General features: G+C 36.6%; 1 protein-coding gene across 3 annotated transcripts in view; it reads left to right on the top strand.

Moving 5' to 3' along the window:
* LOC132139547 (spectrin beta chain, non-erythrocytic 1-like) overlaps positions 1-19,713 on the top strand; it is a 104,664-nt gene that overhangs the window by 13,998 nt on the left and 70,953 nt on the right. The window lies entirely within an intron of this gene.

Raw genomic sequence — 19,713 nt, 5'->3', positions numbered from 1 at the left:
GTGGGCTGTATAAACCATTTTCCAGAATGGACTATGTTAAAAAAAAAGCCTTAGATTACAGTCTCAATGACTAAACAATTGCACATCAAAAGTATATATTTTTTTATGATCAAAAAACAGTCTGGTTTTAAACATTTAACACTTTTACTTTCTTCCAGTTGAAGCTGGTTTTAACAGTCTGTGTGTTTACTGTAAATAAATTATAATACTAAAGTTAAAGTATTTGCAGAAGTAGTCCCACACTTTGCTGCTACAGCATTCACCTTTTTCAGCCATCTGTAGGCAGAAAGATAGACGGAGAAAGAATAAGCATGTGTATTAATAATATCACCATGTATCATTACTCATGTCATCATTAGAATTATAATAATAATAAACTTGGATCTCCTACATAGGCAAAAATGAGAAATATATATTTTTTTATTTGTCAAGCAATAGGTATTACCTACTTATATTTAACACTTGTTCAGCTCACATTTATTTACATGTCCCCTCTGGTTTAATCATTTCTGACGCACCTACTGTAGTTACTGTAACTACACTATATTTGCTCTCACAGACACATTCACAACAGACCCGTATATCTTCTCCTCTTCTCTTTGTGCAGTCTGAATAAAAACATCCAATTACGCCCAATTAAGGCCCAATTACGCCGTCATTATGTGGGAAACACACCGCAATAGAATAAGAATAAGTTAAACGCTAACGTTATAGTTTGACCTCCTATTAACGTTCGCGCTCTTCCACTGATAAACATGGTATTAGCTTTGTGGCTAATCTAATATAGCAATGCATTAGCGGCTGTAAGTGATGTTACAGAATATTTAGAAGTGATAATGATAGGACCGTTAGCTAGAACTACCACACAGTTTTTATATACAGGGTATGAACTAAATCTACAATCATTTCACATGACGAACGACAGACTCACCGTCAAAACAGTTGATCGCTTTCTTCTGTAGTGGACTTCTGGCGCTGTTGTTAACTCTGGAGCTGCAGAGCTCCCTCTGGTGGGCACACTATGCAAAACTCATAACATGAGTGAAGCATGAGACTCTGTTTCTCATGTTTCATCGGCCGTTATAAATGCCGATGCCGATTTAAATGCAATTAGCTTATATCGGCCGATAATATCGGCCGGCCGATATATCGGTCGGGCTCTAATTGCCAATATCCACACAGATGACAGCTTTACCTGTTGTAGTTTGTTCAAGTTATGAACGAAATAGACGCTGTTTTTCTGCACTTACTCCAAGTCTCCATCATTTCTCTCTCTCGCGCGTTTATCAAGTGTGTGTCAGCGCTGCTGCGCGGCAGATGAGGACTGTTTAAAACTCTTTTTCCCACTAAAACTTCGATGCACATTCTCTCAATGCGCGAACATAACAAAAGATGTGAACGCAAAACAATCAGGAAAAAAGGCATTACATGCAATTTTTTAAGAGATAGCATGTAAATACATAGCCCTAGACGCCAGTGGCGACCTCAGCAAAAACTTCACTCGCATTTTAATATTTATGGTCGCAAATGCGACCGTTTTAGTCGCAGTTTGGAGCCCTGTAACCCTTTAAGCTATCAGTAAGTAATAAACAGTTGAGCATTGAGTAGTTGAGTATTGTGCAATTTTTCCTTACCACCATTTTTTAATACCGTATTTTTCGGACTATAAGTTGCACCTGAGTATAAGTCGCATCAGTCCAAGAATACGTCATGATGAGGAAAAAAACATATATAAGTCGCTCTGGACTATAAGCATTTATTTAGAACCGAGAACCAAGAGAAAACATTACAATCTACAGCCGCGAGAGGGCGCTCTATGTTTTCAGTGTAGGCTACAGGAGCACTGAGCAGCATAGAGCGCCCTCTCGCGGCTGTAGATGGTAATGTTTCTATTGGTTCATTTCTCTTAGTTCATTTCTTTTGGTTCATGTCAAATTAATTTTGATAAGTCACACCTGACTGTAAGTCGCAGGACCAGCCAAACTATGAAAAAAAGTGCGACTTATAGTCCGGAAAATACGGTAGTTCTTTATTGATTTTAATAGAACTGGAATCAGAAGCAGAACATTTCTAACGATTCCCAACCCTACCTGCCACAAAACCTAGTCAAGATAGTTCATCAAAAAGTTGATTCACTAATTCCATTCAAAAAGTGAAACTTATATAATATATTCATTCATTACACACAGACTGGTATATTTCAAATGTTTATTTCTTTTAATTTTGATGATTATAACCAAATTCAGTATCTCAGAAAATTTGAATATTCAGGGACCAGCCAAGACTGATCACACCAGTGTGATCGTACGGGTCAAAGGGTTAAAGGGATAGATCACCCTAAAATTTCATTTTTGACATTATTTACTCCTTGTCACATTGTCCCGTACCTGTATTAATTTCTTTCTCATGCTGAACACAAAGTAAGATATTTTAAAGAATGTGGGTAACCAAATAGTTGCTGGTCCACATTGAATTTGTGAATTGTGAATCGTGATATTTCTAAAAGAAACCGTGATATGATATTTTTTCCATATTGCCCACACCTAAGCTGTGGTATTTGTGAATTCTGTATAGAAAATTATTGCTTGACTGAAGTAAAGCCATCTCTCTCTTTCTCACCCATGCACACTCACTCATGCACACACCCACGGCACACACACAAACTAAACAAAATTGAAAATCTGTATTTTAAAGTTTTTTTTTAATTATTATTATTTGTTATTTGTCATGTTCTTTTCTCAGACTGAGCTCCCTGACAATCTGACAGAAATGTCTTGTTGTGGCTCAAAAATGGGTTGAACACATGCGGTTCATGTATGTCTTCTGTAGTCTGTTGGCTCTTTAGGTTTTTACTGACACACTTCACTTACACATTTTCCACTTACTGCGGGGTGTTCACACGGTTTACATATTTGTGCCAATGTGTACATTTTATGTACTGGTTTTTATTTTTGAATGAATATTTTCTAAAATTGTATGATGTTTTTGTTGAGTTATTATTACACAATACTTTATCTGACCTTTTTGAATCTTGCTCCTGACAAATAACCCAAATTACAAAAAAAGACTAAAACTAACACTTAAACTAATAAAAACTAAACTAGCAAATCCACTTTAAAAACTAAATAAAACTAAACTGAATTTGAAAACAAAGTCAAAACAAAATAAAAATAAAAACTAATGGAAAATGCAAAACTATAATAACCTTGATCTGCACCCAAAACTACAACCTAGCTTACATCTGCACATTGCTGACATATCAAATTCTGTTGCAAAGCCATGCAATGCACTGGACACCAAAGCATTTTGCACTGTAGTGGAGCGCAGACCATTATCAATTTAAATGTAAATACGCAGCAGTCATAGCTTGAAATGATACAATTATATGGTTAAAGATATGATCTTATTTTGTATCAGTGTTGTTTAAGGTCACATCTATTATTATTCTATTTTTAATTATTTTCATTGTTTCATTTTATGGGTAATGTTAAATATCCATCATGCAATATCACATAATATAGTGCTCTCACAGTTACAAGAATATATCATAACCCTGAAACAGCACTTTGAACAACAAAGCCAGAGATAGTTTTTTATTTTATTTTATAAAATTATTATAGTATTGAAATATTTATTGTTATAAGAGGCAATTGATTTTCAGGGGTATTTTTTATTTTTATATAGGATTTTCCCCCCCTATTCATATTTAAAATGTATGTCATCTTTAATGTTAAATTCTTACATTTTGTTACTTTAATTAGAATAATATGACAAAAAAAATCCATATCAACCAAAGCCATCTTTGCATTGGTGGCAAAGAACCTTTCGATGTATTATTTACGATGTAATGCTGCCTAGAAGGCAGTAAATGCATTTACACACCAATTACAATTACATAATGTAAAGTTATTCATGTTTTAAACATAACATTTTGTATGGAGAAATATAAAATTAATTACAAAATTAAACTTGGAGTATGAAAGTATTATCGTCAGAAGGTGGCAGCAAGTTATTGTGTAAATGAATGAGTTATCTATTCAACCAGTTCGTTCTAAACTGGAATAAGAATCAAGTAGCTTTCTATTGGGTCTTTATAAATCACACTCACTCAACCAATTAGTTCAAAGAGTTGTATTCATTCAGGAACTAAACACTCTGTTACACTGATTATAAACATCTGATTTTTTTTTCCTTTCTGTATATTCCATCATGAGTGCCATGTAGAATTTCATATTAACATTAATTGCTCAGTATTTAGAAATATTAAGGAATATGCATAGAGGTTGTGATCATTATTATATAATTGTACTATGAATGTACATGCTGAATTGACAGCACTAATATTAACATTTGAAATCATTTAAATGTTTAAACATTTTGTTCAACAAAATATGCACACCAGTCTCTCAAAAATGTTACTCAAACTAAATATATCAAATAACAAATAAATAGAACATATTAAAATTATGTGCTATGATTTCTACTGCCTGTGATCATTTGATGTAGGCCTAAGCTTTTTGACAGAAATCAACGACCTTGAGTAGGGCCCTATGAAATTTGTTTTATTTTTTTCCATTTCTCGACTCCTTTTTAATAGTTAAATTAAATTGTATTAATCAAAAAGCAACTATAATTAATAAAAATCAAGAAACTTAACATTTGACATTTTCACATCAATTTATTAAAAGTTTAACAGAAATTACATGTTTAGGGTCATATTTTTACTAAACTCTGTTTTAGCATGTCTAATTATTTGAATGCATAAAACAACCTCATTTATTATTTTTTCTTAAAGTATCAATTGAAGGTATAAAACATTAATTTAATTTATCTTTTAATTATTGAAAATTAAGCAAACTTTATTTTTTGGCAAACAAAAGGGGATTTACTATTAAAATTAAAATCTGAAGAAGAATTGTTGTGTGATTTTAATCATTTAAAAAAAATTGTGTCATTTGAGTAGAAGTAGTAGTGGCTATGTGCATTCTACTGAAAAAGACTCCAAACTTTTATTTTGACGGGTTGCTGTGAAAACCTTTAAAGTTCTGTGTATGTGATATATGATGCTAGTTCAAACAGTAAAATGCTCATGAAGTGACTCTCAGAGCAGTTTTGGAGATGTTGTTCCTGTGTTTCTGTCCTCGTTTAGTGAGATGGCAGATGCTGAAATCACTGCGAGCGTCAGACGTGTTTCAGTGAGTTTGTAGTAAATGAAACCGCATGTCTGCACCATTCATTAACAGAGACAGGCAGAACATGCAGGGTTCATATTTAAATCTACTTTTGCGGTTTAATATTTACAGATACTAGTCTATATTGGGATTTGATTTAAGTGTAATGACCTACTTTTTATTAATTCATTTAAAATTTGACAATTTCCTTGACGTTCCACGTTAAACTGTGAATTCCGCTTTTATGACCACTTTTATGACAAGATTCCATGATTCCGTCCATGTATTCCGGATCACGGCAATCATAGGGCCCTACTTGAGGGTTTGCCTAGAACATTCTATATTTATTTGTTGTTGACTTGGAAAGGAAAATATATTGTCCACAACATGAGATATTTTGTAGTCATTCTGGAATGCTAGGTTTTATGTATTGTTTTGTTGATCGTCGAAATGGGTGTTAACCGAACAGTTTCATTGATCAACTCAGATCACACATTAGAGTACTGACAAACTAAAACCAAAATTACATAACCGCATCTGCATAACATGTACTTAAATTGTGTTTTTGTCAAACTCAAAATGATTCTTTCACCTTATGGTGGAAACTGATTTTTCAAATTGTGTGTATGCATGTGATGGTGGTGTGCTCGAGTGTGGGTGGTTGGATGAAAGGAATGATGGTGTGCATGTGAGTAGGAGTGAAACAATTTTTTTTTTTATTATCTCCTACTACCATACATTCAGTCAGTGTAAGAATCATGTACTCTAGCAGTACTCTAATCAATTATGAGATGAGAGATAGATGACTTAAACAGGGATAAAATAGATGCCATTTTCTGTGGCAGTGGGATTCTAATATAAAAGACCATGAAAAGGAGTACAACAGAAGAACACACATGCATAATGCCCCGGAGGCATATGGTCTCTTATTCGATCTGTTTTGTTAAAAGGGTGCAGCCAAAAACAGATCAGCCAGCTGAGACACAGAGAAAGGAAAGTCAGAGTAATGAGAGTAAGGCAATGAAGAAATGATTGTCCACTGAAAAATAAAATGTGTTTATGTCAGTGCTGTGAGGTCCAATTTTGTGTGAACATGATTTTAAAAGAAAAAATATGTATAAAATGTATTTAGAATACTGTGGTAAAGCATCATTGCAAGTTGTTATGATATAACACAATAAATCATTGCATCTCCACAGGCCACAGTTGCAACAAAAAAGTAGCCATTGGCAATAGACAAGAAAACTTTATTAGATTTCAGTAGGCGTTAATTATATCTTTAGACATGAGCAACAGTTTCCTGCGCCTCTATTCAGAAGCTTTCTGTTGCGTCGCCCTCTCTGCACACAACAACGAACATCTGATTCACTACTGATTAACTTCTGACTCAACGAATGAATCTCAAATTCAGGAGTAGTCTATTCTAATTTGAATGTTATTTAAGTGGGCAGCAATTTTACCTGAATAAAGGCAGAAATGGATGAATGGGATGAAAATAAACCCTAACAACACCCCTGGTTAGTGGTTATGTAATGGAATTGAAAAAGGTGATAATAGACGTATTACTATCAAAGTGAACGCATCTATATGAATACAGAGAGTGGATTATTTACTTTCTATGTCGCATTTGTGTTATTACCATCTGTATAAGTGGCCATCAGAACTTATTTGCATTGTAATTCATTGTAAATGCTGCATTTCTAGCAATCTAGCAAGGATTTTGTATTGGCATACAAAGTTAAATCTTTTTTTATTTTTATTATTATTCTTATTTTTCTTACTCAAATTATTCTTATTGTATTTTTCTCGTGTTCAAATAAATAATTAGGCTCAGTCTCCTAGTAATATATTAGATTATAGTAATAACTATTATAATTTTAATTTTCATTAGGCGGCTTATAATTCGGATATTAAACTGCCCAGCTATTTCACTTCAGCACCGCATTTCACACACACACACACACACACACACACACACACACACACACACACACACACACACACACACACACCAGGGATGGAAATTAACTTTTTTGTCACCGGCCACTGTGGCTGGTGGATTCAATGTGTAACTGCATGTGATGCTCAAAAATGCTGCCTATCTAGGCAACTTACTAGGTTTTGAAACAGCCGACTCCTGCTGAAGTAGCTCATTCTCTCAACTCCGTAGCCCAACCGGATGATACACTGCACTGTTTTCGTATGCTTTAATAATGTTGCATTTAATTCCAAAGGTAAGGATTCACCAGTATTTGTATGTGTAAGTGTATTTTTTTTTTTGTGGTTGAGGGAACACATGGGGAAAATTCCCCTGTTCAACACTGTATCACTGAAATAAATCTCGGCTTGCAAACTTTTACACAATCGACAAACAAACGCACAGCGTTTTTAATACATAATTTTTTTACGCGTCTCGTCACGCCAGAGCTGTCATTCAGTGTTTCTGTAAAAAAAAAAAAAAAAATTGATATGAATAATATGAATATGAATAATATTTATCAGGTTTTGTGTGTTCGCTCAAACTGATTTGCTGAAATCAAAACAGGGACGATAATAGGTGAGCGCCAGCCAATGAGATTGCCGTTTGCACATTAACTCCACTCATTACCGGAAAACCCGGCTGTTCTTAAAAGCTGAGGTCTTCCATAGGAAACGCCGTTATTTTGACAGGAAAATACAACAAATAATATTGTTTATATTTAGCACGTCAATCCCCTCTCTCTCTCGCTCTTTCTCTATGTGAGTGTGAGAGAAGGCTACGGTGATTTGTATGCCTTAACACTAGAGTTCACGGTACATTAAACACAGGTGCGTTGCGGATCCATTGAGGAAATAAAGGCACAGATCGTCTGACGGAGCGTCAGAAAAATGAAAAAAAAAAAAAGCGAGTGAAAATATCTGTGCTAAACTTAGCCTACATCTACCACACAGATGAGTAAAATCTGAGAATTTATTAGCCATTGGCTAATATTAGACATAATTTAGTAGCCAGAAGGAAGATTAGTCGCATATGAGAGTGATTTATTCGCAAGCTAGATGGTTGACTTACTAGCCACAGAGCTAACTTCTGAAAAAGTACTTGAAGACTGGAAATAAAATGCATCCCCCGGACAGCAGTTATTAGACACGCGACCAATAATACTGTTTGTTAGTTTGCTTATTATGCCATTAAAAACAATAAGATAAACACAAACTGTCCATATAATCTAAAATGTTGTAGAATGCTGGAGGAAAATGAACTTACCGGGGTCTGACAGAGATGTGACAGTATGCGGAAACTTGTGCGCGATAACAAATTCAACTCTTCAAGCGATCTTGTATAACATGAGCGCGTGCTATAAAATGTACTGGAAATAACCAACAAATATATCACTCCGCCAGCGGCACTAACTTCAGCTGCAAACACTGTACTGGGAACAACACCGCTGTTTCTAGCCCAGTTTACACCGCCTTTCTCCACGGAGCTGCTTCGGATGATATTATGCTATTTTTATTTACCCGCCACGATGGCCGGTAGGTGAAGCGAGTTTACCCGCCACAACACAAAATCACCCGCATTTGGTTGGTGGCGGGTGCCAATTTCCATCCCTGACACACACACACACCACGCACGTGCCCATAAGAGGATTAGAGCCTGTCACTGAAGAAGTTGTAATGCTTTGACTCGGATAACTCGTTAAATCCATGAAATGAAAGAGACAGAAAATGAGGAGTTGGTGTCCCACACATTTAATGGCTGGTACACGGCAACGCGATCTTCTCATTCATGAGAGATTAACTCTTTATTGGCCTTACAAATAAAGACAAAATAATAACAAGGCAGCAGAGCGAACTTATCATCCATACTGATTCTCACGTAGTCCTTCTCTTAAAGACTGATCATTTAACTTATAACGCACACTAGGGGTGGGCGATATCTCGATATTTAAAATATATTGAGATATTTTTTAAACACGATATGAATTTTGACATATCATATATATCGATATATTGTTTATATTTAATTCTGATTCCGCCACTTTGTTTGTTTGCCTTCTCTGTGCTGTGCTCGCCCCCGCTCGCTCAGCTCCTGCCTCATTGCTTTTGTCCCCATTGCTTTTTGCTTTTGGACAATTGGCTCCATTATATGGAGCTACTTCAGTTTTAAGGCATAGGGCGAACAGCAGGCAGATGTCTACTGTAGGGCCGACGCAGAGAAAGCGGACGGAATCGCGGAATCCAGTCATAAAAACTGAATTTAAAGTTTAACGCGGAATGTCATGGAATTTGTCAAATTTTTAATGAATTAATCAAAACTATGTCATGCACATCAAATAGCGATATGGACTAATATCTGCAAATATTAACCCGGAAAAGTCTATTTAAATATGAATCCTGCATGTTCTGTGTTAATGAATGGCGCAGAAGCGCGTCTTCATTCATTAAACACACGGAAGCGCGCATGACGCTCGCGCTGCTTTCAGCGTAATAAAGACGTGAACACATGAACAACATCTCCAGAACTGCACTGAGAGTCACTTCATGAGCATTTGACCGTTTGATTTGAGTAAAACTAGTGTTATATCACATCATAGACTGTAGTATCACATACACAGAACTGTAAAGGTAAACCCGTCAAAATAAAAGTATTTGCCAGAAATCTATTACTATTGTTCAGCAGAATATACATAGACCACTACTACTACTATTAAAATGAAACGAACATAATTTTCTAAGGAATAATCATACAACACTTCTTCCATGTTTTATTTTTAATAGTAAATCCCCTTTGTTTACCAAAAAATAAAGTTTGCTTAATTTTAAATAATTAAAAGATAAATTAAATGAATGTTTTATGCCTTCATTTGATAACCAGAAAAATTTAAATATACAGAATTTCTGAAGGGAAAAAAACATTTCACATATGTCACGATCGGTGTTACAAAGAACCACGGAACCAATTGCAGGTAAGTCTTTTATTAAAGGGTAATCCAAATAGAGTAAACAGTCCAGGCAGGGGTCGAGACCAAAACATCCATCCAAACATAAACAAGACACGAACACAAGGCAAGGACAAGAGCTGACGGACATGAATTAAACATTCAACAAGGACTCCGTGACACATACACAGACAGACCGGGTATAAATACACAGAAGGTGAATGAGGGAACTGGAGACAGGTGGGGAATAATCAATTAACTCAAACAAGGAGGAAGGTGACCAAATAAGGGAACAGACAGTAATTAAAGTGCCAGACAACGTGGGAAAGGAGGACACCTAGTGGAAACCCAGGGAACACAACCCAGACACTGTGACAACATAAGGCTATTTTAAGATTTTTTTTAACTACGTGTTGTTTTTATGCATTTAAATAATTACACATGCTAAAACACAGAATTAGGTAATAATAAAACATATGGTGAAGAAAAAAATAAAACGTTTCATAGGGCCCTAAACATAATATTTGGCATATTTGTTTTTGCAGTAGTTTTTGGGGGGTTATTTTTCCTCTAAAGATATGTAGATATATGTCGTATATCGAGAATTAGAAAAATATATAGAGAAAAAATATTTTTTTATATTTTTTAGCCCTAACGCACACTATGTGGTGATGACGTAGAAGGACTACGTGAGAACCACTATGGATGATAAGTTCTCTCTGCCGCCTTATTATTTTCATGCACACCGCACTATAATGTGATGCATGCAAAATACATAGTTTTGGCTGTTACGAAGTCTTCATCCACAAACAGACGTACATCGTCTGCAGGTATAAGGAATTTAACAAGTAATGCACTTTAACAAGTAATCTGAACGGCCTATATATGTGCAATATCTTAAACGAGCCCTCACTAACTGAGTTTAATGGTACATTATGTTAGAATGAGTCTCATTTTTGTTTCTGTGGTGCTGCGTCTGTCTCGTCATGAGGCACGCGGTCCTGAGCCCTGTATGACTGATGCATCAGTTCAATTCAACTTTACTCCAAATATATGAATTTACCGGTTTTAAATACTTTATATTTAACGTGTTCGTTTATGTCCAATATTAGTGTTAAACTGTTGGACTTTAAATTAAATCTACTATTGATTTTGACCGTTGACTGATTTTGCAGAACATTTAGACTGATAACTTCCCGGGGCAGATGTGGCAGATTTGTCACAGGACGCGCGATATGAACTAGCTGTTTTAAATACAGTATTTTTATATTTAACGTTAGTTTATCACTGTTTAAAATTATATTTTTTTCGATTATTGGTGATTCCATAGGCTCTCTCTCTCGCACATGTGCAGTTTAAGACACCAAATATTTATGATATGACAAGAACAAAGAGGCTCTCTTTTGCTCCACCCATGCACGATAATATCGTGTATCGTCGATCTCACGGGGCTAACGATATGACGATTTGAAAAATGACCATATCGCCCAACACTAGCACACACTAGTGATGGGAATTTCGGATCATTTTACTGACTTGGTCCTTTGTCTCATTCAGCAAAATGAACAAATCTTTTTTCGAGTCAATATTGTTCATTTTGTTAATTTTAGCAAAATTTAATTAAAATGTTACATGTTACTAAGCGAGGTGTGCTGTGATTGGCCGAATACCTCCAGCGTGTGACTGAAATGTTATGCCCCTTAACATATTGTGATGCCATGTCCCACCGGAGTGAAGAGACATAAAACCCATTATAAACATGATATAAACATGATTTCGTGGCCAGCGGATTCTACGAAGGAGCGTCTGTTGGGCTTGCGGCAACTAGGGATGGGCGTTTTCCGCAAATATCATATTCAAATATTTGAGCTCACAAAAAACGAATATTCATTTATTTAAATTCAGTTTAATGAGACAGACGTTATTTTTCAGCAACATTTATTGTTTCCGTCATTTTGAACAAGCTTACACACAATAAGCTTGAACATTACACATCGTTTTTTGTAGAAAACCTTTAACAATGCGTGCAAACAAACAAAAGTATAGATTAAAAGCAAAAAAAAACCAAAGTGAACAAAGAAAAAAAAAGTGAACAAAGAAAAAACGTAAAGCAGCCTGCAGCAATTAGGCTATTGTAAAACGCAGCCTACACTTAACTTTGAAACTTTTAAACTGTCAGCAAATCTTTTTTGCTCTTTTTTTTCTCTTGTTTTACATGTTCTTGTTAAGAAACACGGGCATGTAAACATGATCGGGGTAAAGTCGGCTCCTTAGTCTGTTAACAATAAGGCAGACCGCGGAGAAAACGCGCTCTGACGACACAGACGTTGGTGGGACTCACAAATAACGGTGTGCTAAGCGAATAAGTTTTGTGAAGCGCTTCGTGTTTTCGTTTCATCACTGAATGGGATCCTCATCTGGTGGAATACATGGCTCCAGTAAGAACTGTTCCCACTCGTCTCGGCTGGACTCTCTGTAATCATCGCTGAAGAACTGGATCAGCCTTTTCTGATGAGTGGGCATTGCATCCTCTTCATCGTTGGTGACGCACCACTCGCATCAAGGAAAATGTTCTGATAATGTTCAAAAAAGTTTTTTTTTTCTTACTTCTCTCATGTTTTCATCGAGAAACCTGAGATGTTTGTGCCTAGGGTCTAGGGCAGACGCGAGAAGAGGAGTTTTCACTGCATTCTCCAAGTTAGCTGTGTTTATTCGTCGCTTGAGAGATGCCGCAACAATGTTCTTGAATTCGGTCACTTTCTGTGATTCTCCACGGCATATTTGAAGTACTGTAGAAGACCGCAGTTCTCAGGGGCTTTCACATATCACGTCTTTTGCGCGCTCGATTTCGTTATTTCCAATGTAGGCGCGCGGTATGCGCGCTCATAATGGAAGTGAAGCGCCCTTTTTTTCCAGGCGCGTCCGCACCGCATCGAGTTAAACACATCTCAACTTTTCAGAATGCCGCAAGCGCACCGCAGGTCATGTGACAAGAACTAAACATTCAGCTTCATCCTTTCCCGTAACAACGTTGAAAGCTCAGCCAAGATGAAGGAACAGCTGATCATAGCTGTATATGGATTGCCATTTTTAAATAAATTTAGTAGCAGAGCTACTGAAAGCGATTTTTAGTGCTGAAAATCCATTTATCCTTTGCTGAAATTTCCGCATCTTCATGGAGAGAGCGCGTCATTGTTGCTTATCAATGGTAGACGCCTCAGGAGCGCTTCTGCCCGATCGCTTTGGAAAGAAGGAGAAAGCGACGCGCCAAGCGTTTTCCACGCGTTTTTAGGTGCGATATGTGAACGGCCACTTATTCATGCATTAATTATTTTTTTGCTTGCATACATCTTCAAATATGCCTTGGAGAATCACAGAAAGTGACCAAATTAGGTTTTATTGTGAACCTTTTTTTTATTTTATTTTTGCAAAAATCGAATATCATTTTTATTTATCGAATAATTAGAGCAGAACGAATATTCGAATGTTCGACTATCCGTGCACACCCCTAGCGGCAACCACGTGTGATGACCCTAGGCTGAACTCCGCTTTGTCCACGGTGAAAGCTGATCCGGCGATCCACAGTGCAAAATTAATGTATTTCTTCTTTGGAAGTCCAAACAAAGTAGTTTCACATTCACAGTGGAACACACAGCATCTATACGACATGGCAGCAGCAGCAACAACAATGCTACAACGAGAATAAAAGTTACACCTTCTTTCTTTGCGTGAACAGCTGGGCGGAGTTGTTCTAAATCTTCCCACATAGTGAAATGGGGGCGTGTTAGAAAGAGCCGTTTTAGGGGGGTGTGGAAGAGTCTTAACTTTTATGAAGAATATCTCTTTGGATTTGAGACTTTAGTCTTTGCAACTTTACAGATCTTCTTTATGCACCAAGAGCTTGTAACACTCCAAAGAGAAAGAAATAATTGAAATCGCATCATATGACCCCTTTAAGTAAAGACTTGATGGATGAACTAATCAATTCTCTTTCCGGCTCAAACTGCATTGGTTATGCTATGGGGCTGTCAAGTGATGAACGAACGACTCAAAAAACCTGAAGACTCAAAAGAAGTGAATTAATTTAGTACAGAACCCATAGGATGTTGCGCATGCATGACTGAACGAATCACTGCCCGAGATGACTTGTTCATTCTGAGTCAATTTAAAGATTTGTTTAAAATGAATCTTTATCAAGCTCACTGATAGTGCCATTTATGAGTAAAGGGCATACGATGCTATATTAGGGTGGTTTATTGGCTTTTTAGGACATTGTTAGTGTCTTTTTGTTGATTTTGTTTCTTTTCGTCATTCTCTCCTTTTATCACTACTACAAGCCTACTTATCCCCTTCTATTCTTTTTCGTCACAGTCATGGGCTGGAGTGGGATGGGTGTGTCTGATCTGCCCCCACCCCATCCCAGCCCCATCCAACCAGTCCTCCTCAGCACTTTTCAGGCAGCATTTTTAAGATGAACACTAGAGCAGGTTAAAGAGATTTGGGAGGAGGGACCGGTTTTGTCTGGAATGGCTGCACCTGAGTCCCTCTCCTCAGGGGAGTTTTTCTCTGTGCGTGTGTGTGTTTTTGGGTATATACATGCACAGAATATGTTCATTAAACAGTACAAACACATGGTTTATTGCCCTGCCATTTCTGTCCTGAGACATGGGACTGTTTCTGTGGTTACCTCATCATGAGGATCTTTGATAGGGTACAGGCTTAAATCATTTTAACGACCAACAAAAAGTAATTTGCTTATGTTGCTTTTTGTCCTTTTTTAATTTTGGCAGTATAAATCATCTTAAATTTTCATTGCATGGAAAATTCAGCTTGGACATTCTTCCTAACACCTATGTGGTTCACAGAAGAATGAACATTATACAGGTTCAGAATGGTATGGGATTAGAAAGAATGTTAATTTTTGACTGAACTATTGCTTAAATGTACATTTACATGAGGACGAATGCTTTACTGAATATGAGCTACAGACAACAGAGAAGAGGAAGTGTTGTTTTTATTCTGCAAGGTTTTGACAAATGCTGAGATATGATACCTGGAAATGTGTTATATCTAAAGAAAGTAAGGTAGTTATGCATAAATTAGCTCATGATTTCTGAATCAAGATACTGAAACACCTCATCCAATTTTTGTCTGACGGGGTTTTATTCTTTAGTGTGACTACCTGTACATTCTGAACAACCTGAAACAGAACAATGTATGAAACCTTATTTCAGTGAACCACGTTGATATAAAGCATCTGTCACTGGTGTTATGAAACTTGCTGAGAGCTGAGCAAATCAAAATGCTGATTTTAAAAACCATGCCTGATATATTTGACAGAAGAGATGTATGTATGTTGCATCAGTTACAGAGGCTCTAGAGGAGTGTGTGGGTGTAATCCAGGATAACTGCTCTATGTCCAGTCTCTATTTTCAGCACTTCCTAATCTACACACTAATGGGATTGAAAACAGCCCACCGAGTTCTCTCTGTTTTGGTTCAGATCCATCCATAATTCGGGTTTATCTCTCGCTGTGTGCCTCGTACACACATACTACCACTCACACACATTAATTCTGCTATATCACAGAAATACACCTGTTTTCAGTCTTCTCAGACCCAATAACACACATTTTATTTATCTGTCTATTAATTGTGTATTTTTGTCTGCTGAACTATAAAGTCTCTGTTTTTGAGAACTGTCATTTATGTTTCTGCAACTATAGACCAGCACAAATAGGAACTTATTTGTCACTGCAGTGATATTAACACAGGTAATGCTTAATACTTGTAGCCACCCACTACCGAAGCTCTACTCTTAAACACAATGGTAACCACAAAAAAATCAACATGGTAACAAAAAAAATATACAGTATTTTCCGGACTTTAAGTCGCACTTTTTTTCATAGTTTGGCTGGTCCTGCGACTTATAATCAGGCGTGACTTGTTTATCAAAATTAATTTGGCATGAACCAAGAGAAATGAACCAAGAGAAAACATTACCGTCTCCAGCTGCGAGAGGGCGCTCTATGCCGCCAGAGATGCTGCTCAGTGCTCCTGTAGCCTACATTGAGCAGCATAGAGCGCCCTCTCGCGGCTGTAGACGGTAATGTTTTCTCTTGGTTCTTGGTTCTAAATAAATGCGACTTAGGGTGCTTTCACACTAGCACTTTTGGTGCGCATCCGGGTTCAATTGATGTTAGAGTTCGGTTCGTTTGGATGATGTGAACGCTGTCTTCTGTACTCGGATGCGCACCCGCGAACAGTACCCGAGTCCGCTTAAAAACGGTGGTCTGGGGTACGCTTCATGTGAATTCTGGTACGGTTCGCTGCTTATGTGAATGCAATCGTACCAAATCGCGGAAGTGAACCGCTTTTAATGTCAAATTATTTGATGAAAATGTGTGTTTGTGTGCGTTTCACTCACTTTCCTGATGAGAGTGACTGACGCGCTGCAAGCAGAGCGCTTGTACATCTCATTTATATTTGCCTTCAACGTCCTTTAGAGCATTTTCAGTACATTCGTAAGACAGACACAAGTGCCGTTATTTACCGAAGCGTTATAAACAAAACGAACAGTTCAAAAACATAATACATAAAAGTACACAGAGTAATGTTATGCATTTGCCGCCTTCTCCTGCGCTGTCGTTACCAAGCAACGGGGTAAACGGCTGCTGGCTTTATGACGCAAGCGAACCGCGGTTATAATATGAACGCAGTCCAGCGGGGGCAGGGGGAGGGGGGAGCAACCGAACTCTGGTTCGGACCAGGCAAGTGAACCAAGTGTGAAAGCACCCTTATAGTCCAGTGCGACTTATATATGTTTTTTTCCTCGTCATGACGTATTTTTGGACTGATGCGACTTATACTTAGGTGCGGCTTATAGTCCGAAAAATACGGTATATATATTTATGTAGTCCCAACTCAAATGAATTAAGTAAACTTCAATTTTATTGGATTGAACACAATTTAATTAAGTCAGAATGTATAGCAGTTGTGTTGGTTTAGCTAATTTTGAGTATTTATATATAAAGAGTATTGTTTTCTAAAAGTTTTTTTCCCCCCTATATTCCATTCCATTCGTTGACATTAATATATGAAACCAGGTCTATAATTCCAGGTCTATAAATCACTATAATACACTGAAAATCTTTGTCCCTTGTAAGATCATCAGTAAATCTGAATTTCACCATCATGAGCACCTGGGGTTTCTTTGTTTCCGTGTCCCTGAATGACACTCTGTATTCTCTAGAGTCCAGTCCCCCACTCTTCCTGCTTCATTTGTGAATGATGGAACTGTCATGAGGTGAGTGGATTAAAGCTGGACCCTGCAGAGAGATATCGGACACGTAGACACATGTTCGCTCACATTGATGTGAGAACTACACAAGCTGTTCCCTACCACATGAACAAAAACACATGCTCATATGCCTCCCCTGATTTAGGCCAGCTGACCCATCACTTTATAGCCATGCACACAGACCTCTATGTCCTCCGAGGCACTTAACCATGAAAGGATGCACATACTGGCTCTGTTCTCATTAAAAACCTATTGACCTGCCTTCCTGTCTGCCACCAAAAAAGACAGCTGCCTTCTAAGATAGATGAAATGAAAATTTGGAAATGTTCTACATAGTGAACATACAAAGGCATCATCTAAGTAGCACACAAAGTGATCAGAATACTGTCCTTTAGTTCTTGGAGTTGGTCTTAGCATGTTGCAATACATTTAATTGAACTATTTTCTACATTTAATTGAACTATTTTGTAATCAGTATGTTTTGGTGGTAAGTTACTTTATAAACATTACTCCCACTTTGCATCATTTTAGGTGGATTTTATTTATTTATTTTGTATTGTTTTTTTTTGTCAAAATGCTTCGTGGTCTCCTTTTCATCAGCATATGTGTTTCATCAAAAGGGTACAGTTTTATAAATATTCTGGCTGGAATTGGTGTTTCACAATTTTATATGCATATCATCTTAGACCGTGTTCAGTGTCCTCGAGCGCAGGTATATCTTTCAGTGTGAAACGGAGAGAAAAAGAAGAACAATGTGTGAGGGATGCACATTTTACCTGATCTCTGTTTCTCTCTTCTGGCCCTAGAGATTTGTTATGCTGTGAAATATTTATGGAATAAACTTTGTCCTACAGGCAATTCTCTTTTTCTTTCCAGAATCTCTGGATTCTAAGAACTCCTCTTTATGGTGGGATTAGCATCAAGGATCGCTCAGTCTGAAGGAAGGAATAAGGGATTTGGTTTAATCTGTATTTTGTTTAGGTTTGATTTAATCTTAGTTTAATTAATCTTTGCATGTGTTAACCTAACTATTTCTTCCTGTGCTGAGAATAGTTTTTTTTTTTGCTTTTTCCCTTGACAAAATGTTTGTTGCCTTGTAGTAGCATTTTGTCCTGCCATAACACTTTTGCAGACCTTAAAGGCAGAAGTCAAATACGCCGGATCTGAATTAACCTTTTGCAATATCTAGCAATTGGGTGATTTAAGAAAATGTACTGATCATAAATATGTAATGGAATTGTATTTTGCATTGCTTAATTAATATAATTAATTATATCATTATTTATAACAATAAAAAAAGCAATAAGTATTAAAATAAAAATAAAAAAGCAGTTACATCATAATATATCGGGTGAGCAAGTCTTTGTCTATCTGTAAAATCTTAATGTTGACCAATGTGCCAGGACACATCTTGTTTTTTTTTATTTGTAATATTTTAATTCTGGTGGTTTAAAGCTTGTAATACAAGTGCATCTCAATAAATCTCAAAGTGAGATAACTCAAATATTCTATGCTGTGGAAAAGTTCATTTATTTCAGTAATTCAACTCAAATTGTGAAACTTGTGTATTTAATAAATTCAGTGCACACAGACTGAAGTAGTTGAAGTCTTTGGTTATTTTAATTGTGATGATTTGGACTCACATTTAACAAAAACCCACTAATTCACTATCTCAACAAATTAGAATACTTCATAAGACCAATAAAAAAAACAAAAAAAAAACATTTTTAGTGAATTGTTGGCCTTCTTGAAAGTATGTTCATTTACTGTACATGTACTCAATAGCTGGTAGGGGCTTCTTTTGCTACTACTACTTTCACAATTTAAGTTTCACAATTTGAGTTGAATTACTGAAATAAATGAACTTTTCCACGACATTCTAATCTATTGAAATGCACCTGTATATCATATGTGTCGTCACACAGAGTTAGATTTTAAAAAAGTATTGTATATAATATACTGATGGTAAATTTGGTAGTTTTAGCTTGTACATCTTACACATTTTTTAATCAGATGTGTCACTTACATCAGTGAGGGCCAGAATGTCATTCATATAGTTTTATAAACTGATTTCAATTATAGATAATGTTAATCCCTCATAAAGTTATTGACCAGCTGGTAAAAAAAATTAATTCAGCAAAGCTTTTTGTTATTTCCATTTGGCTCTTAGCACTTGTTAATTTTGGCCCACGTTCTGATGTTATTGTGGTAAATGTTCAGAATACTAAATGTGTGCACATTGCAGGACAGCTAATGGGCCCAAGCCGTGCTGCACCAGGTTAGACTAACCTCGTCTGCTTACAGTCTGTTACTGAGGTAACATT

Source organism: Carassius carassius, chromosome 4 (genome assembly GCF_963082965.1).
Source record: "Carassius carassius chromosome 4, fCarCar2.1, whole genome shotgun sequence".
In the NCBI taxonomy this organism is placed as follows: Eukaryota; Metazoa; Chordata; class Actinopteri; order Cypriniformes; family Cyprinidae; genus Carassius; species Carassius carassius.
This window is presented reverse-complemented; position numbering and strand designations above follow the sequence as displayed.